At 44.3% G+C, this 23565-nt stretch overlaps 1 pseudogene; it reads right to left on the bottom strand.

Annotated features, from left to right (window-relative positions):
- On the bottom strand, positions 10864 to 22223 carry LOC100515213 (annotated as a pseudogene).

A 23565-nucleotide genomic window follows, 5' to 3' on the forward strand; every position in this document is an offset into this window, starting at 1 on the left:
CCAACAATGTTTCTTCGTTAGTCTCAATTTGAAGCTCAGAGTCCTAATAAAACTCATTCTACTGTTTCTGATTCGAACCCCCGCCCCCACTTCTACAAAGTTGAGTGAACATGTACAAATATGCCACTTAGAGCCTTTACTTCCAATATCCACCTGAGTTCATCCCCGCTGCCTGCCAATCCCTACAAACTCCAGGTTCTCCATATGAATCCCATTAGATTATTATGTTTCTTAACTTCCTTGTTCCTGTCATACTTCTAAGCCTTTGTTAGGTGTTGTTTTCTTTTTTGCTTTTTTTGTTTTGTGTCTTTTTTTAGGGCTACACCCTTAGCATGTGGAGCTTCCCAGGCTAGGGGTCAAATCGGAGCTGTAGCTGCCGGCCTATGCCAGGGCCACAGCAACATGGGATCCAAACCGCGTGTGCGACGTACGCCACAGCTCATGGCAATGCTGGATCCTTAACCCACTGATCGAGGCCAGGGATCAAACCCACATCCTCGTAGATACTAGCTGGTTCCTTAATCACTGAGCCATGATGGGACATCCTGTTAGGTATTGTTTGCTTTTCAGTTACCCTCCTCTGCTTATTGAATTCCTATGAATCCACCCTTTAAAGCCAATCTCAAGTGATACCTCATATAAGAAGCCTTTTATTTCCCCTTTTTGCCAGCCACACCTGCAGCATATGGACGTTCTCGGGCTAGGGGTTGAATTGAAGCTGCAGCTGCTGGCCACAGCCACAGCGATGCCAGACCTGAGCCACAACTGCAACCTGCACCATAGCTTGCTGCAACACCAAATCCTTAACCCACCAAGTGAGGCCAGGGATCGAACCTGCAACCTCACGGACACTATGTTACATTCTTAACCCACTGAGTCACCACAGGGACTCCTAAGAAGCCTTTTCTAATGTCCTCTCTTCACCTTCTCTATCCTCACTTGGAAAGACAATTGTTCCTTCCTCCAGTTTTTTTCTACATGGCTCTGTCACACAGCAAGTTTGACGTTATACTCCAGTTAGTTTACTTCTCTGTGTCACCAGCCAGATCTTGAGCTCTTGGGGCCAAAGTCTATGTCTTAATCATCTTCGTTTCTCCGTAATCAAGATGCAAGATAGTTACATGGCTCAATAAATATCTGTTGAGTGAAATGAGCGTGGAACGTTTGACAAACTGTGGAACAGTTAACACACCTGATGGCCCTTTTCCTTTCCCAAATCTTAGATCAAACATCCTGGCTTGTGTTACACAAGCAATAACAGGTTTAATCTTGTGTTTTGCTAAAGTGCCATGTCCTGAACTTGGGCTAAGTGTTTTATTCACAGCTTTGTTTCCTTAGACTAGTTCACGTCATAACTGGCTGTGCTTTTGCCTTAGAAGGAATATCAGCCATTCGACAACAGACCACAAGACGAAGTGCATAATCGTGGTTTGATCAGGTCTCCATGGTGACATTCTACAAAGGCATTCTTGAATAAGAGCAAATAGGAATTGCAGTGCAAAGCAACATGGCTCTGGAAGCTTCCTTCTCTCTTGGATAAAAGAGAGATGATGTGAAAAAATAAAATAGCCAATCCTTTGAAGGTAGGACACCTTTGTCGCACTCCCAAGAATGGTAAAGTGATTAAATTAGTTCCTTTCTCTGAAGGAAGAATCTGCAGTACTGTGAAAAGCATTGCTCACCTTGAATTACCCATCATCTATGTGCTTTAGGACTTCCCACCTGTAATGTTTGCCATGGGCTTTTTTTCACTCAGGGTCCTAAATTGTTACTTTTTTTCTCCCAGCTGTGCCCATGGAATGTGGAAGTTCCCCAGCCAGGCTTCAAACCCCCATCACTGCAGTGACCTGAGCCATAGCATTGACAAATGCCAGATCCTTAACCACTAGGCCAACAGGGAACTCCAAATCATTTCTCAATTCATGAGAAAACAGACTTCAATTACTGATTTAATCAAACCAACAGTCCATTTGGGAAGTCAACAAATACGGATTAAATCTCCATTATGCTACTTATCATATAGCAAGATTATACTATGTTTAAGTCTGAGCAGAGTCTGAGTTTCTTCGTTTTTAAGACAGAACTATCTCATCGTGGTAACACGAGGAATAAATAAGATAAATTTTGCAAAATTTCCAGGATAGGGCTTGTCCCTACTATGTCCTCAGCATTCCTTCCCCAACCCCTTTTTAGAGAGAATTATCTTTTATAAACTACTCTAATTAGATGAGAAAATTAGGTTAGGAAGTTAGCAATTTACTTCAGAGACCCATTAGAATTGAGGCTTAAGGAGTTCCCACTGTGGCACAGTGGGATCAGTGGCATCTCTAGAGCACTGGGACACAGGTTCAATCTCAAGCTGGGAACAATGTGTTAAGGACCCAGTGTTGCCACAAGTGTGGCTTGGATCTGATCCCTGGCCGGGAAACTCCGTATTTGGTGGGGTGGCGAGGAAGGAAGGAAGGAAGATGGATAGAAAAACTGCTTCCTCTGCATGATGCAATGTAGTGTCAAAAGAAGTGGAACAGTCAGGAAATCTGATTTCTTTTCCTTTTTTTTTTTTTTTGCTTTCTCAAGGCCTCACCAGCAGCATATGGATGTTCCCAGGCTAGGGGTCTAATCGGAGCTACAGCTGCCGGCCTACACCACAGCCACAGCAACACCAGATCCGAGCCACATCTGAGACCTACACCACAGCTCACGGCAATGCCGGATCCTTAACCCACTGAGCGAGGCCAGGGATCAAACCCACAACCTCATAGTTCCTAGTCGGATCCGTTTCCGCTGCGCTAGACAGGAACTCCAGGAGAGCTGATTTCTGGTCTCAGCTCGGGCATTAGACAGCCTGTGCAATTTGAAAGGTTGTTGCACCTCTCTGTACCCGTTTGCGTTTGCTTAAGTTTCTTGATTTGCTATGTGATAAATATGGACCACATTCTTTCTACTACTGATATTCTAGGATTCTAAGTGACTCATGCAGCGTACTTTTTCCTGGCCATGATGAGTTCAAGCCGCTTAGAGTAGAAAGGCAGAGAAAGTTAAAGAAGGAAGTATTTTGGGGAGACAGAGGTCCAAGCAGATGCTGGGAGGCGTGGAAGGATAATGAAACACAATTAACTTCTCTTTCGGAGCTGCTGGTCCAGTTTGGGGTTTCTCAAATTGCTGGCTTCTCCGAGGTTCCCTCTTGCTTTCTCTACCTATTCTCCTTATAGCTACTCAGTCACCAGGTGGTTACAGAGGGTAGGTTTTGGCCCAGCATAGGCTAAGAGGCAAGGTTGCAGACAGAACATCAAGCAAGTTATCTGCCTTCCAGAAGCTTCCCATAAAGTCAGATAGAGATGAAAGGCGTGAAAGCACATAAGATCAGACTGTAATTTAGTACCAAGATGTGTGGCTTGAGCCATACATATATAGAGGAAAGTAAGATTGTTGAGGGTTTGGTACTTTGCATGGATGGCCATTCTCTTCCTAATGCTCAGCAACATGTGCTACATGTTTCCTAAGTACCAGGCACCAAGTAAGTGCTTTACACGCCATTATCTCATTTCATCCACACAGCAAACTTTGGGGGCACGTATTATTGGAATCATCATCCCCACTTTACAGATGGCGAGAAATTCCAAATAGCCTAGGGAATAGGAAGGTATAAGGCTTCAATGAAAAGTTGATTAGGAGTTCCCACCGTGGCTCAGTGGTTAACGAATCTGACTAGGAACCATGAGGTTGTGGGTTTGATCCCTGGCCTCGCTCAGTGGGTTAAGGATCCAGTGTCGCCTTGAGCTGTTGTGTGGGTTGCAGACAGCGGCTCAGATCCTGCATTGCTATGGCTCTGGTGTAGGCCGGCGGCTACAGCTCTTAGATCCCTGGTCTGGGAACCTCCATATGCCGCAGGTGCGGCCCTAGGAAAGGCAAAAAAAAAGTTGTATTATGTCACATTCCTGATGTAATCTTTCACCATGCTATGTTATCAATAGCTAAAAAATAGCAATAAAAATTACCATAAAAAAAAAAAAGTTTTGTGATTGCCTCTGGTTACATACCTGGCCACTGGTGGAGGCAGGATTTGAACCCAATCCTTATGGCTTCGTGGTTTATCTGCTTAGCCAATCCACAAGGAATTGCCTCACAGCAATCAGTTGCTGGTGGAAAAAGATCCTTTGGATAAATAGATATTCCAGTACCTCTTTTGAGCCATTCTTTCGGTTTTTGTAAGTGATAAGAGCAGCAGTAAAAGCCTCTGATAAATGGACAGGGAAACAACTTCAATAGCAAGAGAAAACTGGGGCCAGAGTCATTTAAGCAATAGGAATGGAGGCAATATAATCACTTAACTCCCCAATTCACCATCTCACTCACACTCCTTCAAGGGCCTTTAAGGGTTTTCTGGATGATTCATCTTTGGTACCCTGACGGCACCAACTGATCTAAGGAAAAAGGGATTTTTTTTTTTCCTTGAGAGAGAATTTTTCCTTCTGATTCAATCTTTTTCACTTTTATTCTCCGCAGCACTTACTCTATATAATGTTTGACAAAAGATGTCCCAAGAGTCTTGGTACGATTGTAAACTTTAATACATCCAGAAGTACAGAGGTTACACACATTAAAAGTCATTTGCAAGTTTAGTTTTAAAAACTTTTGGCATTCCCGTCATGGCTCAGCCGAAACAAATCTAACATCCATGAGAAAGCAGGTTCGATTCCTGGCCTTGCTCAGTGGGTTAAGGATCCAGTGTGGTGTAGGTCGCAGACGTGGCTTGGATCCTGAGTTACTGTGGCTGTGGTGTAGGCTGATGCCACTCGGATCCTGAGTGGCCATGGCTGTAGCTGCTGCTACAGCTCCGATTCCACCTCTAGCTTGAGAACTTCCATATGCTATGGGTGTGGCCCTAAAGAAACAAACAAACAAAAACAAAAAATGAAAAAATTTTAAAAAATAAAAACTTTTTTGCACTTTTCCTACATTTCTTTATGTCTGGGAATAATACATATTTAAGTTTAATTTTTGTCTCTCTGATTGAAGTTAGCAAGCATTGACCAAAAACAGATAAGCCAAAAATTAAAATTAATCCTTCAAAATTCACCACAATGCTTAAAAGTAAAGAAATGGAAATAATAACCCTCTCACATGATTTTTTGTGTGTGTCCTATAGATGCTATTGAAGTAATTAAAGCTGAAGATCACACATTAAGATTTGCGGACATTGTGTACACACTATGCCTTAGGCTCAGTTGAAGTAACTCACTCATATCAGAAGTCACTTCTCAAGCAGCATGAGCTTTGCTTAGAAAAATGATCATTTTTGGAGATTCCGTGGTGGCTCAGTGGTTAACGAATCCGACTAAGAACCATGAGGTGGTGGGTTTGATCCCTGGCCTCGCTCAGTGGGTTAAGGATCTGGCGTTGCCCTGAGCTGTGGTGTACGTCGCAGACGCGGCTCGGATCCAGCATTGCTGTGGCTCTGGCGTAGGCCAGTGGCTACAGCTCCGATTAGACCCCTAGCCTGGGAACCTCCATATGCCTTGGGAGCGGCCCCAGAAAAAGGCAAAACAACAACAACAACAAAAAAGAAACTGATCATTTTACTGAAATACTTGAAATATTTAAAAGCCTGGATTAATCAACAATGTGGTTGTCACTTTGTGAGCTTTTCGGCCCTCTCTCTTTACAGCGCTAAAACTCACATTAAACAAAAAATTCATAATGATGAACACGATGGATATTTGCCCCTTAACATAGTCTTTTCTAGAGCGAATCTATGAATTCCTCCCATTTCTACTCTCCACGTCAGTGAGGTTCTGTCTTTGATATGGAAACATTTACTCTTTTTACAAGTAAGGATTGTAAATGACTTTATCCGTTGCTAAATTGGTATGGAATGCAATTTTTCTCTTAGAAATAATTGGACCAGTGAGTTTCATTTTAAGGCATTAAGTTCCCCAATAAGTGTAGCTACTTAGAAGCAATTGTTAAAAATTACTCCACTCTCATTTCTACTGCTTCTTTTTCAAATCCTCCTGTTAGGCGGGCTAAACACAAAAGGATTTGCAAGGCAGAGAAAAAAACTTCAGGCTGGGGAAGCCACTAATGGGGTGGGGGGTGTTATCTCTGAGAGAAAGGTATAACAGGAAATTTCCAAAGTTATAAACTCTTAGTTGTTTTGGGGGGGTTTTTTTTGTTTGTTTGTTTGTTTTGTTTTTGTGTGTGTCTGTGTTTTTTGTCTTTTTTAGGGCAGCAACCTAGCACATGGAGGTTCCCAGGCTAGGGGTCTAATAGGAGCTTACAGCTGCCAACCTACACCACAGCCACAGCAAGGCGGGATCCGAACCACGTCTGCGACCTACACCACAGCTCACAGCAACACCGGATCCTTAACCCACTGAACGAGACCAGGGATGGCACCCTAGTCCTCCTGGATACTAGTCAGGTTCGTTACCGCTGAGCCACAACGGGAACTCCATAAACTCTGCGTTTGAGTGATTTCTATACGCCAGATATTTTCACAAATATCATCCTATATATTAATCTTGTGAGGCAAGAATCCTTAATCCTGTCTTCCTGATGAAGAGACAGATGTTCAGTGAGACAAGTAACTGGTCCAACCTCACACAGCAAAGTGATAAAGCTAGAATCCTACTTGCCTGCTTGGCAATGACACCTGTTGGTGGCAGAAACTAAGACCAGTTTGAGAAATACAGCTTTATTCAGCTAAGATCTGAAAAGAACCTGAGAAGATCCAGCCTCCCTTTACCCTCCACCCTCACTGAAGACGGCTCTCGAAATCCACTGTGTCCTTTGCCGCCAGCCGTTATAGATCCACACTCCTGTGAGTTTTTAAGATTTGTTTGGTTTGTTTCATTTTTACCTTGTGATTCCCCTTCACCCATTTCTTCTACTCTCACCCTCCACTTCTAGCAACCACCAACCCGTTCTACTTATCTTGCCTTTTTGTGAGGTTTTTTTGTTTGTTTGTTTTATTTTTTTATTTTTAATTTTTTTTTATTTCACTTTTGAGAGAATCATACAGTCTTTGTCTTTTTCTGTCTGACTTATTCCACTGAGCATAATGCCCTCTAGGTCCATCTATGTTATTGCAAATAGCAAGACTTTCTTCTTTTTCACCACTGAACAGATATACACACACATCCTACAACTGCCTTGTCCATTCATCCATCATTGGACACTTAGGTTGTTTCCATGTCTTGGCTGTTGCCAATAGCGCTGCAATGCACAGAAGTGCAGATTCCTTTTTGAATTCGTGTTTTTGTTTGCTTTGGATAAAGGCCCAGATGTAGGATGGCTGGTAGGTCTTATCCTTATCTCTTATTTATGTTTTTATCACCTCACAGCACCTGGAACAATACTCTCCAAATAGAGGCTTGAGAAACATTTGCCCATTTTAATTCAAGATTAGCAGTAAATCCAACTTTTTTTTTTTTCTAGACATATTGACTTGAGTTAATAAAAAGCAAGAATGTATTTGGAAAACTTACCTTCTGGGGATTTATATTTGGAGAGAGGGAGGGAGGGAGGGAGGGAGGGAGAGAGGGAAAGAGGAGAGAGAATCTATAGACTTTACCTTCCCTTTTCTCCCCCTTCCTTCCTACTTTCCTTTTCTTCTTTTTCTCCTTCTCCCTCTCCTTATTGCTTTTGGTTTGGTATGACACCTGTTATAAACACTGAAACTTTTCCTTAGAAACATGTCAACATTTGTATTAAAATCCTTTTGGAATATGTGTACTTTCCAAATACTTTTTTTTGTCTTTTTGCCTTTTCTAGGGCCACTTCCTGTGGCATATGGAGGTTCCCAGGCTAGGGGTCTGATCAGAACTGTAGCCAACGGGCTACACCAGAGCCATAGCAATGCGGGATCCGAGCCTTGTCTTCAACCTACACCACAGCTCGCGGCAATGCTGGATCCTTAACCCACTGAGCAAGGCCAGGGACCGAACCCGCGACCTCATGGTTCCTAGTCAGATTCGTTAACCACTGAGCCACGACGGGAACTCCTCCAAATATCTTTAGAATGCCATAATACTCTTTAGAAAATCAGAAGGAAGAGGAGTTCCCTGGTGGCCCAGGGGTTAAGGATTCGGCATTGTCACTGCTTGTGGCTCGGATCCACAGCTGTGAGGTGGGTTTGAGCTCTGGTTCAGGAACTTCTGCATGCTGAGGGCACTGCCAAAAAAAAAAAAAGAAGAAGTAAAGGATAAAGGAAGGAGGGCAACGTTGGAAAGAAGAGAGAAAGAGCACTAACTACAGACCAGGAGCCTTGCTAGGCATATTTCATTAGTTAACTCACGTACTTGTGTGCTGGATAATTTCATTTACATTTACATGCAAGAAAAATTCAGGTGTAAAGAAATGTAATAATATACCTAAAGTTGCACAGGTATGAAGTTTTAGAATCAAGACTTGAACCCGGACTTACCTACCTGGCTTGCTCTTTGGTTTTGTTTGGTTGGTTGCTTTTTAGGGCCACACCAGCAGCACATGGAAATTCCCAGGCTAGGGGTAGAATAGGCGTTGCAGCTGCAGGCCTACACCACATCCACTGCAAGAAGGGGTCTGAGCTGCGTGTGCAATCTACACCACAGCTCACAGCAACACCAGATCCTTAACCCACTGATGGAGGCCAGGGATAGAACCAGCTTCCACATGGATACTGGTTAGGTTTATTACTGCTGAGTCACCACGAGAACTCCCAAGGCTGGGATCTTGGGACATGCAAACATGCCCAAGGTGGGAACTCTCAGTGCCTCGTGGAAGATGGCAAGGGCAGTGATCAGATACGGGTAAGGGGTTACAGAAGGGTTTCTCAGGAGAGAAGACACTGGAGGAGGTCTTTCCTGAAGGAGGCAGGGCTCTGCAGTTGAGCAGGGAAGAGAGGCCTCTGTCTCCCCCACCAGAGGAGCAGCCAAGCCAAGACCCAAGATACCCCCCGGGAGACCAGTCCAACTTCACTGACCGCTCTCTTCCATGCCCACTCCGCTCCAGTGACACTCACTTCCCAGCAGCTTCTCAAACTCACCAGGCAATTCCTGCCCCTGGGATTTTGCTCTTCCTACTCTCCTGCCCACCCGACTAGCTCTCCCCTCCACCCTCGCAGCTCACTGGCCACCTCCTCTGAGAAGCCCTCCCTCTTTCTAAACTAGCAATCCCTGTTATTTTTCCGTATTCTTCCCTGTTTATTTTATTTTTTATTTTTCTTCTCCCTGTTTATCTTTACCAGCCTTTTTCTCTATCTGGCATTCTATTTTATCTTTATCTGTTTAGTGTAATGTGTTCCATATCTCTCGTAAGAATTTAAGCCACAACCTACACGATCTTTTCCTCTGTCTTCTCAGCAGTCTTGGAAAGATTCCCTTTTTCAGCTTTGGCCACGCTCATAACTTTCCCTCTGCCTTAGAATTCCGTTACCCAAAAAGCTTCGCATTAAAACTGTCCAGGAGTTCCCCTTGTGGCTCTGCGAGTTAAGAACCTGACTAGTGTTTCCATGGGGACTCGGGTTCAATCCCTGGTCTCACTCAGTGGTTAAGCATCCAGCTTTGCTGTGAGCTGTGGTGAAGGTTGCAGATGCAGGCTCAGATCTGGTATGGCTGTGGTGTAGGGCGGCAGGTGCAGCTTGATTTGGACCCCTAGCCTGGGAACTTCCATATACTGCAGGTGCAGCCCTGAAAAGAAATAAAATTCTTCATCGTCAGGGCAGATGTTCCTCCCAATTCATTCTTGTTTTTAATTTTAAAAAATATTTTTGAGGCGTAGTTGATTTATAATGTTGTGTTAATTGTGTTAATTTCTGCTGTACAGCAAAGTGGTATGGTTATACATATATATCTACATTATTCATATTCTTTTCCATGATGGTTTATCACAGGATATTGAATAAATTCCCTATGCTATACAGTAGGACTTTGTTATCTATCCATCCTATATGTAATAGTTCACATCCGATAATCCCAAACTTTCTAAACTTTCCAGTCTTTTGCTCCCCAGGTTTTTTTTTTTTTTTTTTTTTTTTGACTGAACCTGCAGCATGTAGAAGCTCCCAGGCCAGAAAGTGAACCCATGCCACAGGAGTAACCAGAGCCACAGCAGTAACAGTGCCAGATCTTTAATTTGCTTAGCCACCAGGCAACTCCCACAATTCATTTTTTAGTTTTTGTTGGGTTTTTTTTGTTTGTTTCTTTTTCTTCTTTTTGACTTTTTTTTTTTTTTTTTTTTTTGGTGTGTGTTTTTAGGGCCACACACTCAGCATATGGAGGTTCCCAGGCTAAGGGTCAAATTGGAGCTATAGCCACTGGCCTACACCACAGCTTATGGCAACACTGGATCCTTAACCCACTGAGCAAGGCCAGGGATTGAACCCGCATCTTCATGGATGCTAGTCGGGTTGTTACCATTGAGCCACAGCAGGAACTCTTCCACACAAATTATTTTTTAATCCAGATAAGATTGTCTTATCCCCATTTAAGATTTGCTAGCTTTTCTTTTCTTTGACTTTAATTATCTCAAAATAAATCATTCTAGGAGTTCCCATCATGGCTCAGTGGTTAATGAATCCAACTAGGAACCATGAGGTTTCGGGTTCAATCCCTGCCCTTGCTCAATGGGTTAAGGATCCGGTGTTGTTGTGAGCTGTGGTGTAGGTTGCAGATGCGGCTCGGATCCTTCATTGCTGTGGCTCTGGTGTAGGCCAGTGGCTACATCTCCGATTAGACCCCTAGCCTGGGAACCTCCATATGCCACGGGAGCGGCCCCAGAAAAGGCAAAATGACAACAAATAAATAAATAAATGAATAAATCATTCTACCTCTCCTTTGCCTGTCTATGCCCTGGTCTGTGTCATAATGCTAAGCACCTGCTTCAGACGTGGGGGAGAAGATGTAAGATGTGGCCGGCTCGTACAAATGTGGTTTTCTTCCCTTCCCCATACTGGTTCAGCTGCTTGGATGCCAGCACGTAGTTGGTGGAGGGCTGGATACGCAAGGTTGAGGCTTACAATAGAAGGGAGAGGAGTTTCCATCCTGGCACAGCAGAAATGTTCGATCCCTGGCCTCAGTCAGTTAGTTGAGGATCTAGCGTTGCCCTGAGCTGTGATGTAGGTCACAGACATGGCTCAGATCTGGCATTGCAGTGGCTGTGGTGTAGGCCGGCAGCTAGAGCTTCAACTGGACCCCTAGCTTGGGAACCTCCATATGCTATGGGTGTGGCCCTAAAAAATGACCAAAAAAAAAAAAAATGCCCAAAAAGAGAAGGGAGAGGCAGGGTGTTGAGGGTGCATGAGATGGAGGGCCTCACAGAGATGGGTCCTAAAATCTGTGCTGGGGAGGCTGGGAGACACCCCTAGCCTGGGAACCTCCATATGCCTTGAGGGTGGCCCTAAAAAGCCAAGAAAAAAAAAAAAAAGAGAGAGAGAGAGAGAGAGAAAGAGACTGCAGATGAGATTAAGGATCTTGAGATGGGGAGATGATCCTGGGCTATCTGCTGGGTCATAAATGCGATCACAGGGTTTTTATAAGAGGGAGGTAAGAGAGTCAGAGGGTGGAGAAGGAGGGGTGATGACCGGGGCAGAGATCAGAGTGATGTATTTTGAAGGTGGACAGAGGCCAGGCGCCCAGGAGTGCAGGCAGCTTCTAGATGCTAAAAAACACAAGGAAACCGATCCTCCCCTAGAGCCTCCAGGAGGAACCAACGCCTGACACCTTGACTAGCTCAGTGACACTGACAGCCAAATTCTGACTGCACAATTGTCAGAGAATAAATCGGTGTTGGTTTAAACCTCCCACCTCCTCAAAGAGTTCTGCCCTAAGACCATGTGAGACCTGTCAACCCCCAGGGTGTCCCCTGAGTTTAATCAGGGAGCCGATTCCATGGCATCATCCTCAGCATCCTCACCATCAGCATCTTCAGGCTCACCGTGGCCACCGCCACGTCTGCAACAGTTGGTATTTACAGAGCTCTTATCATGAACCAGGCTCCTCGATAAGGGCTTAATATGCCTTATTTAATTTTGTATCTATAATAACCCTCCATGGAAATGGTATTATTACCCTTATTTTAGAGATGAAGAAAATGAGATCGAAAGTTAATATTTTGGGGAGCTCCTCTTGTGGCTCAGTGGAAACGAACCCGACCAGCATCCATGAGGTTGCAGGTTTGATCCCTGGCCTTACTCAGTGGGTTAAGGATCTGGGTGGCATTGCCATGAGCTGTGGCATAGGTCGCCGATGCAGCCTGGATCTGGTATTGCTGTGACTGTGGCGTAGGCCAGCATCTACATCTCCGGTTCTACCTCTAGTCTGGGAACTTCCATATGTCACAGATATGGCCCTAAAAAGAAAAAAAAAAAAGTTAACTTTTTGTACAGAGGTTTTATAAATTTTCTACCATATAGAGAGATGCACGTATTTCCTGGTTCATGGTTGGCCGAGTTGTGCTAACCAGGGTTTGAGACTGGAAGTAGGGGAGCCAATGGGGAAATGGGTCTGATCCCTTAGTATATCCTTTTCTTATATCTACCTCTTTTGGGGGGATTTGGGGTGGAGGAGCAGGCACCCCATCCATTAGAACCAAACTAAGAGCCCTAGTCCCTGATCTGTGACTGGCAATAGGTCCCTGGAAGATGCTCCAGTGGTGATCACCATTTGCGCATCTATTCTGTCCCGGGCACACCATAAATGGAATTTCTAATCTTTACAACCCTTCTGCATGGTAGGTGTTATGACTGACATTTTGTAGATGAGAAAACCAAACCTCTCAACTCCTAAAAGAGTTAGGTTAAAGGGTTCTCCAAGGCTACCTCACTAGTTGGAAAGTAGCCACGTCCTGATTCAAACCAAAGCGTAATGTCACAGTCCTGCATTGATCCATGGACTAGGGTTTCAGTGACATCAGGCCACTTTCTAACGCTTACCTCCACAAATGGGGCACATCTGGAGGTCCATTCAGGTTGACACCCAGCTTTGGCTTCAGTATCTGGTCTTGGCTTGGTTTCACTGGGACCCCAGTGGATGCGGTGACCGTAGTTCAGATTTTTGCTGAGCCGGGTGCTTAATAAATGGTGTTCTGGTCTTTGGACCTAAATCACCGTTACCCCAACCTTGGAATTGGCCAAGCAAATGTTGGTGTCTCATTCTGAGATGTTCACGGGTCCCAGGGATGAGTACACAGGCAGCTTTTATTGAATACTCAGCCACCACACCAGGCAATGCTGATCAATCCAATCTTGGACCTGGTGCCCAGGCCCCTGCCATCCAAATCCAGCTTGAGTTTCCATATCTCATCTTACTCTACATTTTTTTCCCCACAACTGGCCAAATTCATCAGAAATTCAACAGGACTTAATTACAGAAGGTCTATTATGTGTTAGCCTCCTCTGGGGATTCCAGAGAACCGCCTCTCCTATCATGGATGGGAAGCAGAGAAAAAAAAAACAAGCACAGAGAAATAAATAAAATAATTTCAGGTTTTAGTAAGTTCTTCAAAGTAGCAACATTTTGAGTGATGGTCAGGCAGGAACTCTCTGAGGAAGTATGCATAAAACTGAGTGCTGGAGTTCTTGTGGCTCAGAAGTGAACCCAACTAGTATCCATGAGGATGCAGGTTCAACTCCTGGCCTCACTCAGTGGGTTAAGGAGCTGGCCTGGCTGTGAGCTGTGATGTAGGTCGCCCACAGGGCTTGGATCCTGCGTTGCTGTGGCTGTGGTGTAGTCCGGCAGCCACAGCTCCAATTCGACCCCTAGCCTGGGAACTTCCATGTGCTGCACCTGTGACCCCAAAAGCCAAAAAACAAACAAACAAACAAAAAACCACAACTGAGTCCCAAAGGAAGAGAAAGATCTAGCTCATGTAGAGTGTGTAGAAGAATATTCTAGACAGAGAGGAAAGGCTGAGCTTTAAAGAACGTGGCCCATTCGAAGCACTGAAGAAAGGGCAGGGTGCCAACGATCAATGGCTGATAGGGTGGTTGGGGCCAGATGGTGTGCATGTTGCAGACTGTGAAAGTCCTCTGGATGTTATTCAGTGGACTCATTAAGTCCGTTGAAAGGAGAGTAGGGCTTAGCTGAGAGTGAGAGGTCGGCAGTGAGGTTAAAGGACTGGCTCGCCCTCCAAACGGTGGTTGTACGTTAATCCAGCAGAAAAACGGAGGACAAAATGCAAGCCACACCTCAGAGCAGGTTCCCTTCCCTTTTTTGCTTTGTACTTGGCGGCGGCGGGCGGGGGGAGTCCCAGCCTGGTTCCCATGCTTGCCACTCACTGCAAATTTTTTACAATTCAGTCTCAAAGATAGCTTTTTTGTCTTAAAACATCATCATGCTCTTTGACTCGCTTTTTCCTAATCTGGGACCCTATCCTAACGAATAACCATCAGCGCAAATAAGGATGTATGTAGGAGATTCATAACATCATTGCGATGATGAAAATATGAAACCGACCTAAATATCCACCAGAAGGGAAATATTTAAATTACACTCTATATTGAAGTAACGGAATGGAAGGTAGTTATTAGAATAATGTTTTGAGAATAATAGCGTTCCATACATTTACTTACATAAAAATCTTTGTAATATAATGATTAAGGTTAAGTCTTAAGAATAATAATACATATATATGCCTATACATACACGCATTCTCAATTTTATTCGAGGCATTAAGCCTGAGCAGGATGCTGTGGGTCCCCTCTTGGGTATAAGAACCTTTCCAGGCCCCCTCATTTCTTGCTGGTAGGAAAAGGCTTCACTCTCCTAGGCCTTCCATGGGTTCCAAACAGCAGATTCAAGCAATTGCTAATTATAGAAGTGACGGAATGCAGAAACAGAGGAAAAGCAGTTAAGAAACAATAACGTAGTGATAAAACAGAGTCCTAGTTCCTCCTCAAGGGATATCATAACAATCTGATCCATATCTTTGAGTTGTTTTGCAGGAAGGAAGGCTCCCTCCCAGGTAGAGGATGATAACCACTGGCTGAGACCCCAGACTGGTTGGAATCAGAAGGCTGATGATTGAGATTCCAGGCACACCACCATTACATCATCACCAGCCAATCAGAAGGAAGTCATGCCCCAGCAGCCTTCGCCCTAAATGGCCTTTAAAAATTCTTCCCTTAAAGCCACTGGGTGGGGGTGGGTGTTCCCCTTGTGGCTCCGCAGGTTAACCTGACTAATTATCCATGAGGATGCAAGCTCTGTCCCTCACCCTGCTCAGTGGGTGAAAAGGATCTGGCGTTGCCACAAGCTATGGTGTAGGTCACAGGCGCAGCTCAGATCTGGTATTGCTCTGGCTGTGGCGTAGGCTGGCAGCTGCTGCTCCGATTTGACCCCCTAGCCTGGGGAACTTCATATGCTGCAGGTGTGGCCCTAAAAAATTGAAAAATTAAAAGAAATTTTTTTAAAGTTCCCATCGTGGCTCAGCGGAAACAAATCTGACTAGTATTCATGAGGACACAGGTTCAATCCCTGGCTTCACTCAGTTGATTGAGGATCTGGCATTGTCCTGAGCTGTGATGTAGTTTGCAGACATGGCTTGCTGTGGCTGTGACATAGGCCGGCAGCTGCAGCTCCCCTTCAGCCCCTAGCCTGAGAACCTCCATGTGCTGTAGGTGTGGCCCTAAAAAGACTAAATTAATTAATTAATTTAAAAAAAAAAAAGTCACTGGGGAAGTTTGGGTGTTTTGAACATGAATCAATGACTCTCCTTCTTGGCTCTGCAGCAAACTTTCCTCTGCCCCAAACTCCACTTTTTCTATTTGTTTGGCCTCATTATGCCTTGGGCACACAGCCTTGGATTCCACCACAATATGTGTAAAATGAATGTAAAAATAAGAATATTTACAGTGGATATCTTCAAGGGTGCTACTTACTCAGTGCAGGGAACTAATTGGCATTTTAAAAATATTGCCCTGTCCCTAATACGCACTATAATAATATTTGCTGATTTAAAAAGAACTTTCCGGGAATACAAGATAATTAACTTCAGGTCTATGAATGACTGCTTACTCTGCCTTGCAGGAGAGGGCAATGGGTAATGGACAGTGTGGGATTTTTTTTTTTTTTAATGTCCACAGCCTCAGCACCTGGAAATTCCTGAGTCAAGGATTGAGTCCAAGCCACAGCTGCAACCTATGCCACATCTGTGGCAACTCTGGATCCTTTAACTCATTGCTCCAGGCTGGGAATTGAACCTGAGCCTCCACAGTGACCCATGCCAATGTAGTCTGATTCTTAACCCACTGCACCACAGTGAGAACCTGAGAATTCTTTTTTTTTTTTTTTTTTTTTTTTGGTCTGGCCCTCTGACCCATATGTTCTACTGCTTTTTTAAAAAATTAATTAATGAATTTTATTATATTCATAGTTATACAATGATCATCACAACCCAATTTTATAGCATTTCCATCCCAACCCACAGCCCTTCCCCCCACTTCCCAACCTGTCTCCTTTGGAAACCATAAGTTTTTCAAAGTCTGTGAGTCAGTATCTGTTCTGCAAAGAAGTTCATCATGTGCTTTTTTTAGATTTCACATGTAAGTGATAGCATATGATGTTGGAGTCTCACTGTCTGACTGACTTCACTTACCATGATAATTTCTAGGTCCATCCACGTTGCTGCAAATGCCATTATTTCTTTCCTTGTGATGGCTGAGTAATATTCCATGGTGTATATGTACCACATCTTCTTGATCCACTCCTCTGTCGATGGGCATTTAGGTTGTTTCCATGTCTTGGCTATTGTATATAATGCTGCAATGAACACTGGAATACAGGTATATTTTCAAGTCATGGTTTTCTCTGGATAGATGCCCAGGAGTGGGATTGCTGGATCAAATGGTAGTTCTATTTTTAGTTTTCTGAGGAATCTCCATACTGTTTTCCACAGTGGTTGCACCAATTTACAATCCCACCAACAGTGTCATAAGTTTCCCTTTTCTCCACACCCTCTCCAGCTTTATTGTTTGTAGACTTTTTGATGATGGCCATTCTGGCCGGTGTAAAGTGGTACCTCACAGGAGAATTCTTAAATTAGAACCTTTCTTCCCCTTATAAAGGGAATTTCTCATCCTTCGCCTGTGTCTTCTAAGCCTCTTTTAGAACATAAAATATGCTTATTTGTGCTCATCTCAACATCTCTAATCTGGATTGTGACCGAATTTATTAACTTCTTAATCTTCATTAGTGAAATAAAGGTGGTAGTGACAGGGGAGGTAACATATGTCAAGGAGCCTGGAAACTCATTTCTTGGCTTACAGAATAAATTGCTGTTTACACAGTAATTGGAGAAGCCCTGAGAAATGTGCTCCCTCCCAAGCCTTTCCTTCTAGCACAATCCGAAATGCCGCATTAGAGGGTAATTTTTTCAGCTTACGGCATCGTTATAATGTAAATACCCAGGAAAAAGACTAAGCTGTTCTCAGCTATTGTTAGTTTATCGTGTCCTTTTCAATAACTCCAGGATCTGATCCTGGCACTGCTCCACCAGAGAGTGGATGTCACAGGGGGCATGAGATGCTAAGGGGAAGGCAGCTGGGAGGAAGAATCACGCAGGACCAGTGAGAATGCAGAATGAGGGGGTCTGAATCCCTGGACTTGAGCCCCTCCTTAGCTGCTAGGCTGCTCAGTGGGTTCACCACTGCCCCTCATAGCATCACATCTAAAGAAATTAAATAACTGCCACCTGCCACCCTGCTCACACATGATGAACCCAGGGACAGCTGATCCCCAGGCCAGGTGGCAGCCTTTGAGAAGGTCTGGCACAAGAATTCTGTCCACAAAGAATAACTATGAAACTAAAGGGAGTTCCCATTTTGGTTCAGCAGGTTAAGGACTCAGCGTTGTCTCTGTGAGGTTGCGGGTTTCATCTCTGGCCTCACGCAGTGGGTTAAGGATCCAGTGTTGCCACAAGCTGCAGTGTGGGTCACAGATGCAGCTGGGATCCTGCGTTGCTGAGGCTGTGGCGTAGGCTTCTTCAGCTACAGTTCTGATTCAACCCCTAGCATGGAAGCTTCCATTTGCCACAGGTTCAACCCTAAAATTAAAAAAAAAAAAAAAAGAAAGAAAAACCTAAAGTAATCAATCAGTCCCTCTGTCCTAGGGAGTTTGAAAGCTGGACAAAGTTAGCAACAAGCGCAAGAGACCCAGCAAGCAGAAACCACAATCAGGAGAGGCCAAGAGTCAGCATGAGCCATAAAGAAGACAAACAAGTTTTGTTTTGTTTTGTTTTCCCCAAGTTATTAACCTAAGGCAGCAGAAGTAGCAGGAGTGGCAGAGGCAGAGGAGTGAGGCTATCACAAGACATAACCCTGGGGCAGGACAAAATTCCATTATGCTGAGGCCGTGGCCAGATGGCCTGGATTTTGTGCTGTGTCAACCCCTGCAGAACCTAAAGAATGTTCCAGCATCCATAAAGCCTGGCTACATGGCTGCTAGGACTGCAACTTACCTTTTCCACTTGCAGGCAGGGACCACAGCCTCCTACCGCACACTCCCCCCCAAACACACACACACACACACACACACACACACGCACACGCACACGCACACGCACACGCACACCGCACACCGCACACGCACACTCAAGCATATCCCCCACTGAGGGGGGAACCAGGATTGGCCTCTGTTGCTTTTAGCTCCAGGGCCTTGTTATCTTGAGATTAGTTTCCCTGAATCTATTTTGTTTTGTTTTGTTTTTTAATGAAGAAGTTGGATTTCATCAGATATTCTCTAACATCCCCTACCAGATCTTGCCTTTAGAATTTCCTAAATCCAGTAAAGATGTGAAGAGCTTAGGACAGAACCTTTTTTTTTTTAATTTACTTGAAGTGGCTCCCCCCACACTAAGAGAGTTGGGTGGAAGAATTTACCCCTCCCTTGCTATGGAAATCCAGTAAATTTTTGTGGCTTGCCATGACAAGAGTCAAGACAACAGGAGAGAGCCTGGAATGGGTGAAGTGTATGAGGAAAAGGGGCTGAGCGAGTTCCCTTCGTGGCTCAGTGGTTAATGAACCCATCTAGTATCCATGAGGACATGGCTTCAATCCCTGATCTCACTCAGTGAGTTAAGGATCTGGCGGTGACATGAGCTGTGGTTTGGGTTGTAGACATGGCTTGGATCCCGAGTTGCTGTGGCTGTGGTGTAGGCCGGCAGCTACAGCTCTGATTTGACCCTTAGCCTGGGAACATCCATAAGCTGTGGGTGCAGCTCTGAAAGAAAGGAAAGGAAAGGAAAGGAAAGGAAAGGAAAGGAAAGGAAAGGAAAGGAAAGGAAGGAAGAAAGAAAGAAAGAAAGAAAGGAAAGAAGGAAGGAAGGAAGAAAGAAAATAAAAAGGAGGAAAGGAAGAAAGAAAGGAAGGATGGAAGGAAGGAAGGAAAGAAAAGGGGCTGAGGAGTGGGGATATGGGAAAATAGAAATTAGCTCAGAAAACAGGCTGAGAAGCAGAGTGGGCTGAAGCAGTCAGACCTGAATTAGGAAAGCCTGAGGTTTGCCGCTTTCAAACTAGTCCTAATCTCATTATTTGAGTGTATGTAATGGGTCTGGTGCCTTTTCTCCAAGTGCTGTTGACACATGTCTGCTCAAATAAATTAATTCTCCCATCTCCACTGTCTCATTTGGTGGGAATGACAAGCACCATGCTGACTGGATAGAGACAAGGGGAGAGGACAGCAGCAGGAAAAGGAAGGCAGGGCCACAGCACCATTGATCAAACCATCTCTTTGCCACAGGATAATATTTATTCAAACTCTCAGCTATGTGCATACCTGGCCCAGCCTCCATCCTTGCCCCCACTGCACAGCCTATGAGCTAACCATATTGCTGCTTAGCAATTTACTTACATTTCATTTTATTTCTTGTCTTTGTGCCTGCTGTCTCTGCTGGAAAGTCTTGACTCTCTTACCTACAGAGTGAATGCCTATTTTCCCTGCAAAACATGAATCATACCCCCCCAACTAGAATATAAACCTTGATAAGACAGATCCCTTGCTGTATTGCTCATAACTAGATACCCAATGGCTAGAGCAGTGTCCGGTACTTAGCTGACACTTGGTCAATGTTAGATTGGTGAATGGATGGATGGATTGATGGGAGGATAGATGGGTGGTAGGTGGAGGGATAGATGAGAAGATGGATGGATGGATGGATGGACCACTCATAAAGCTTTCACTTAATACCCACAAATCCCTTTATAAGTCTTTCCTTTCCTTTCCATTCTGTACTTAGTATGTATCTTTATTTGATGTTATTCCCAAGAAACTAAAATCTCCTTAAGGGAAGATACCATGCAATATAGCTAGAGAGTAACAGGAATCAAGAATGTCAGAGACCAACTATTTGCAACCACAAATTTCCTTTTAACGAGGCTGGATTCTGTTAAAGAGAGATCCCTTACTATGTTGTTACATTCTCAAATACCCATTAAGCCTGAGTCCTGTGACCTGGATACCTTCTTGGAAAGCAAAGAAAAGAAGTTCAAGAGGCATGAGAAAGAGAAGAGGGAGGTGGCGTGACTGGGCATCTGCTGCTGGGACAATGGAAAGTCGCTGTTAGTGATTAGACTGGATGACTTTGTGGATTTGAAGATATTGCCTCACTGCCTTGAAAACCCTCCCTCTGCCCCCTTAAGTCTTCAGTGAGTCCTATATCACATGCTTGGAGTGAAAGTTTCAGTAGGAATAAGGGACAGCACCTAGAATTTTGCAAGGTGATTCATCACTCTGTGAACTCAGGAAAAGCTGGAGCTTGGATAAGAACACACTGTAAGCTCCCTGGGAATGCAGTTATGTCAGGGTGGGCTTTGAACTCCCACAGGTCATAGAATGAGGTTCAAGACAATCATGTCTAGATGTTTGGGACCAAGGAAGATCCAGCTGATGGCTAACTCATAGAAGCCTCTAAACAAGTCCATTGGAGAAAAAAAAAGCAGGAGAGGGAGGAAATGAGGATAGAGGAAAGGGAAAAATATGAATACATACAACTTATTTTAAGAACAGAATATCTTTTTTACAGCCAGATCTTTATTTAAAAGCTAATCTAGGCATTCCCATCATGGCTCAGCGGAAACGAATCTGACTAGTATTCATGAGGACGCAGGTTCAATTCTGGCCTCGCTCAGTGCGTTAAGGATCCAGCATTGCCATGAGCTGTGGTATAGTTCGAAGATATGGCTCAGACCCTGCCTTGCTGGGGCTATGGTGTAGGTTGGCAGCTGCAGCTCCAAATCAACCCTTGGCCTGGGAACCTCCATATGCTGAGGGTGCAGCCCTAAATAGACAAAAAAGGGGGGGGGGAAGCTGATCTAAAGCTAATTAATTATTAATTAATTAAGAAATCCGGAGTTCCCGTCGTGGCGCAGTGATTAATGAATCCGACTAGGAACCATGAGGTTGCGGGTTCGGTCCCTGCCCTTGCTCAGTGGGTTAACGATCCGGCGTTGCCGTGAGCTGTGGTGTAGGTTGCAGACGCGGCTCGGATCCCGCGTTGCTGTGGCTCTGGCGTAGGCCGGTGGCTACAGCTCCGATTCAACCCCTAGCCTGGGAACCTCCATATGCCGCGGGAGCGGCCCAAGAAATAGCAACAACAACAACAACAACAACAAGACAAAAAGACAAAAAAAGAAAAAAAAAAAGAAATCCAACCTGTCAATTTGGCATTTTCCACCAACTCAAGGAGCAGAAGACTTCACAGGTTCACATTTTTTTGCTTAGGTGCTTCTTTTGCGGGAGCCTTAGCAGCAGCCATTGCTGTATTTTAAGATGATTTCTTAGTCCTCTTTGGCTTCCTTAGCAGCCCTGTTATCTTGTTCCAGTTGAGTCTTTCTGATTCCTCTTAGCTATTATCAGCAAGAGCTACACCCATGATGGCTTCTGGAATTTGACTATACCGTGGGTTCTTCTCTTTTGAATTTCTTAAGGCTGTCCCTTTTTGTGCTTTCTTCTATAGATAACAGTCCTGTGTATCTGCCAAGGACTCCTCTTGGAAAGGAACACCAACTTGCAATTTGCATTATGAAATTGGAAAGCCTTCCAATAGGTCCTAGTGTAGAGCCTTCCATAGCCTGGGTAGATCGTATGCTCTTCGAAACTGCAGGGCTCAACCTTCATGTCTGTGGCTGCCAGAGAAGAGAAAGATGGCTAAGAGAAGAAATGGGCCTTGATTACTTAGGGCAAATACGGAAATGAAGATAGTAGCCTTGTAGTAAGAAGAGCTACATAAAATAATATAAAATTGGATGAATGTGGACAAGGTATGCATAGTTCTGCAAATTAACTAGTAATCATTGAATTGTATACTTCAGATGAGTAAATTTTATGGGTATGCAAAATAAACCTTAACAAAGCTATTTTTTAAAAAAAGGAAGAGAAAAATCTACCCAGGTATCCTTGTATTCCCTCCATGGCTGAAAACTGCTCTTCTTCACCATTCATACAGTACTTTGTTCATCGTGGCTGCTCAGCAAATATGAACAGTGCATGTTGAAATGTAACTGGATTTATGTAAATGTATGGAATAAATGGCCTGTACTGTAAAGCAAGATTAGGAGTTCCCTGGAGGTTTAGCAGTTAAGGACCTGGAATTGTCACTGCTATGGCTTGGGTCACTGTGTTGCTGAAATATCAGCAGCCTCTGTACACCAATACCAAGTAGAAACATGGAGACAGAGTTGGAGGAAACAGAAAAAGTAGCTTTATTTCATTATTGTTTAGTTAGTTAGTTATGCTTTTTAGGGCTGTACTTGCAGCATATGGAAGTTCCCAGGCTAGGGGTTGAATTAGAGCTGCAGCAGTCAGCCATAGCCACAGCCACAGCAACATAGGATCAGAGCCACATCTGCAACCTGCACCACAGCTCATGGCAATGCAGGATCATTACCCCAGGGATAATCCTGGCCAGGGATTGAACCCAAGTCCTCATGGATACTAGTCAGATTCTTAACCAGCTGAGCCACAAAAGGGACTCCTTCTCTTGGGTTTGAGATGATACTTGAAGAATGATTATTGGGAGTTCCCTGGTGGAACATCAGGTTAAGGATCTGGCACTATTACTGCTGTGGCTCAAGTTGCTGTTCTGGTGTGGAGTTGGAAAGAAATGGTAACTTTTATGGGTATGCAAAGTAAACCTCAGCAAAGCTATTTTAAAAAAAAGGAAGAGAAGAATCTATCCAGGTATCCTTGTAGTTGGAAAGAAATGTCTGGTGCGGGTTTGCTCCCTAGCCCTGGAACTTCCTCATGCCTCAGGCACAGACAAAAGAAATGATTATGAATTGGATGGTTGGTGGTAATAAAGTTGGGATATCCTAGTGTTTAGTTCAGTAGGAGGAAGTATAGTTTGGACTGGTGTTTTATTAGGGTAAATCCTCTTTTTTTTTTAACTTTGGGAATGGCTCTGCAGAAATAAGATAAGGAGAGCAAAAGCATCCTAGTGGCCTTCTCCCTTGGAAATATTCCTGATGCTCTGGCCACAGACTGTTGCCTTGACAGCTTTGTGGAGACCATCCATCCCAGTGCTGGAAAGTTCCAACACCCGCTCCATGATTTTATGAGCAGATGGCAACAGTGGGACCAGATTTCACGACTT

This window comes from Sus scrofa, chromosome 7 (assembly GCF_000003025.6).
Source record: "Sus scrofa isolate TJ Tabasco breed Duroc chromosome 7, Sscrofa11.1, whole genome shotgun sequence".
In the NCBI taxonomy this organism is placed as follows: Eukaryota; Metazoa; Chordata; class Mammalia; order Artiodactyla; family Suidae; genus Sus; species Sus scrofa.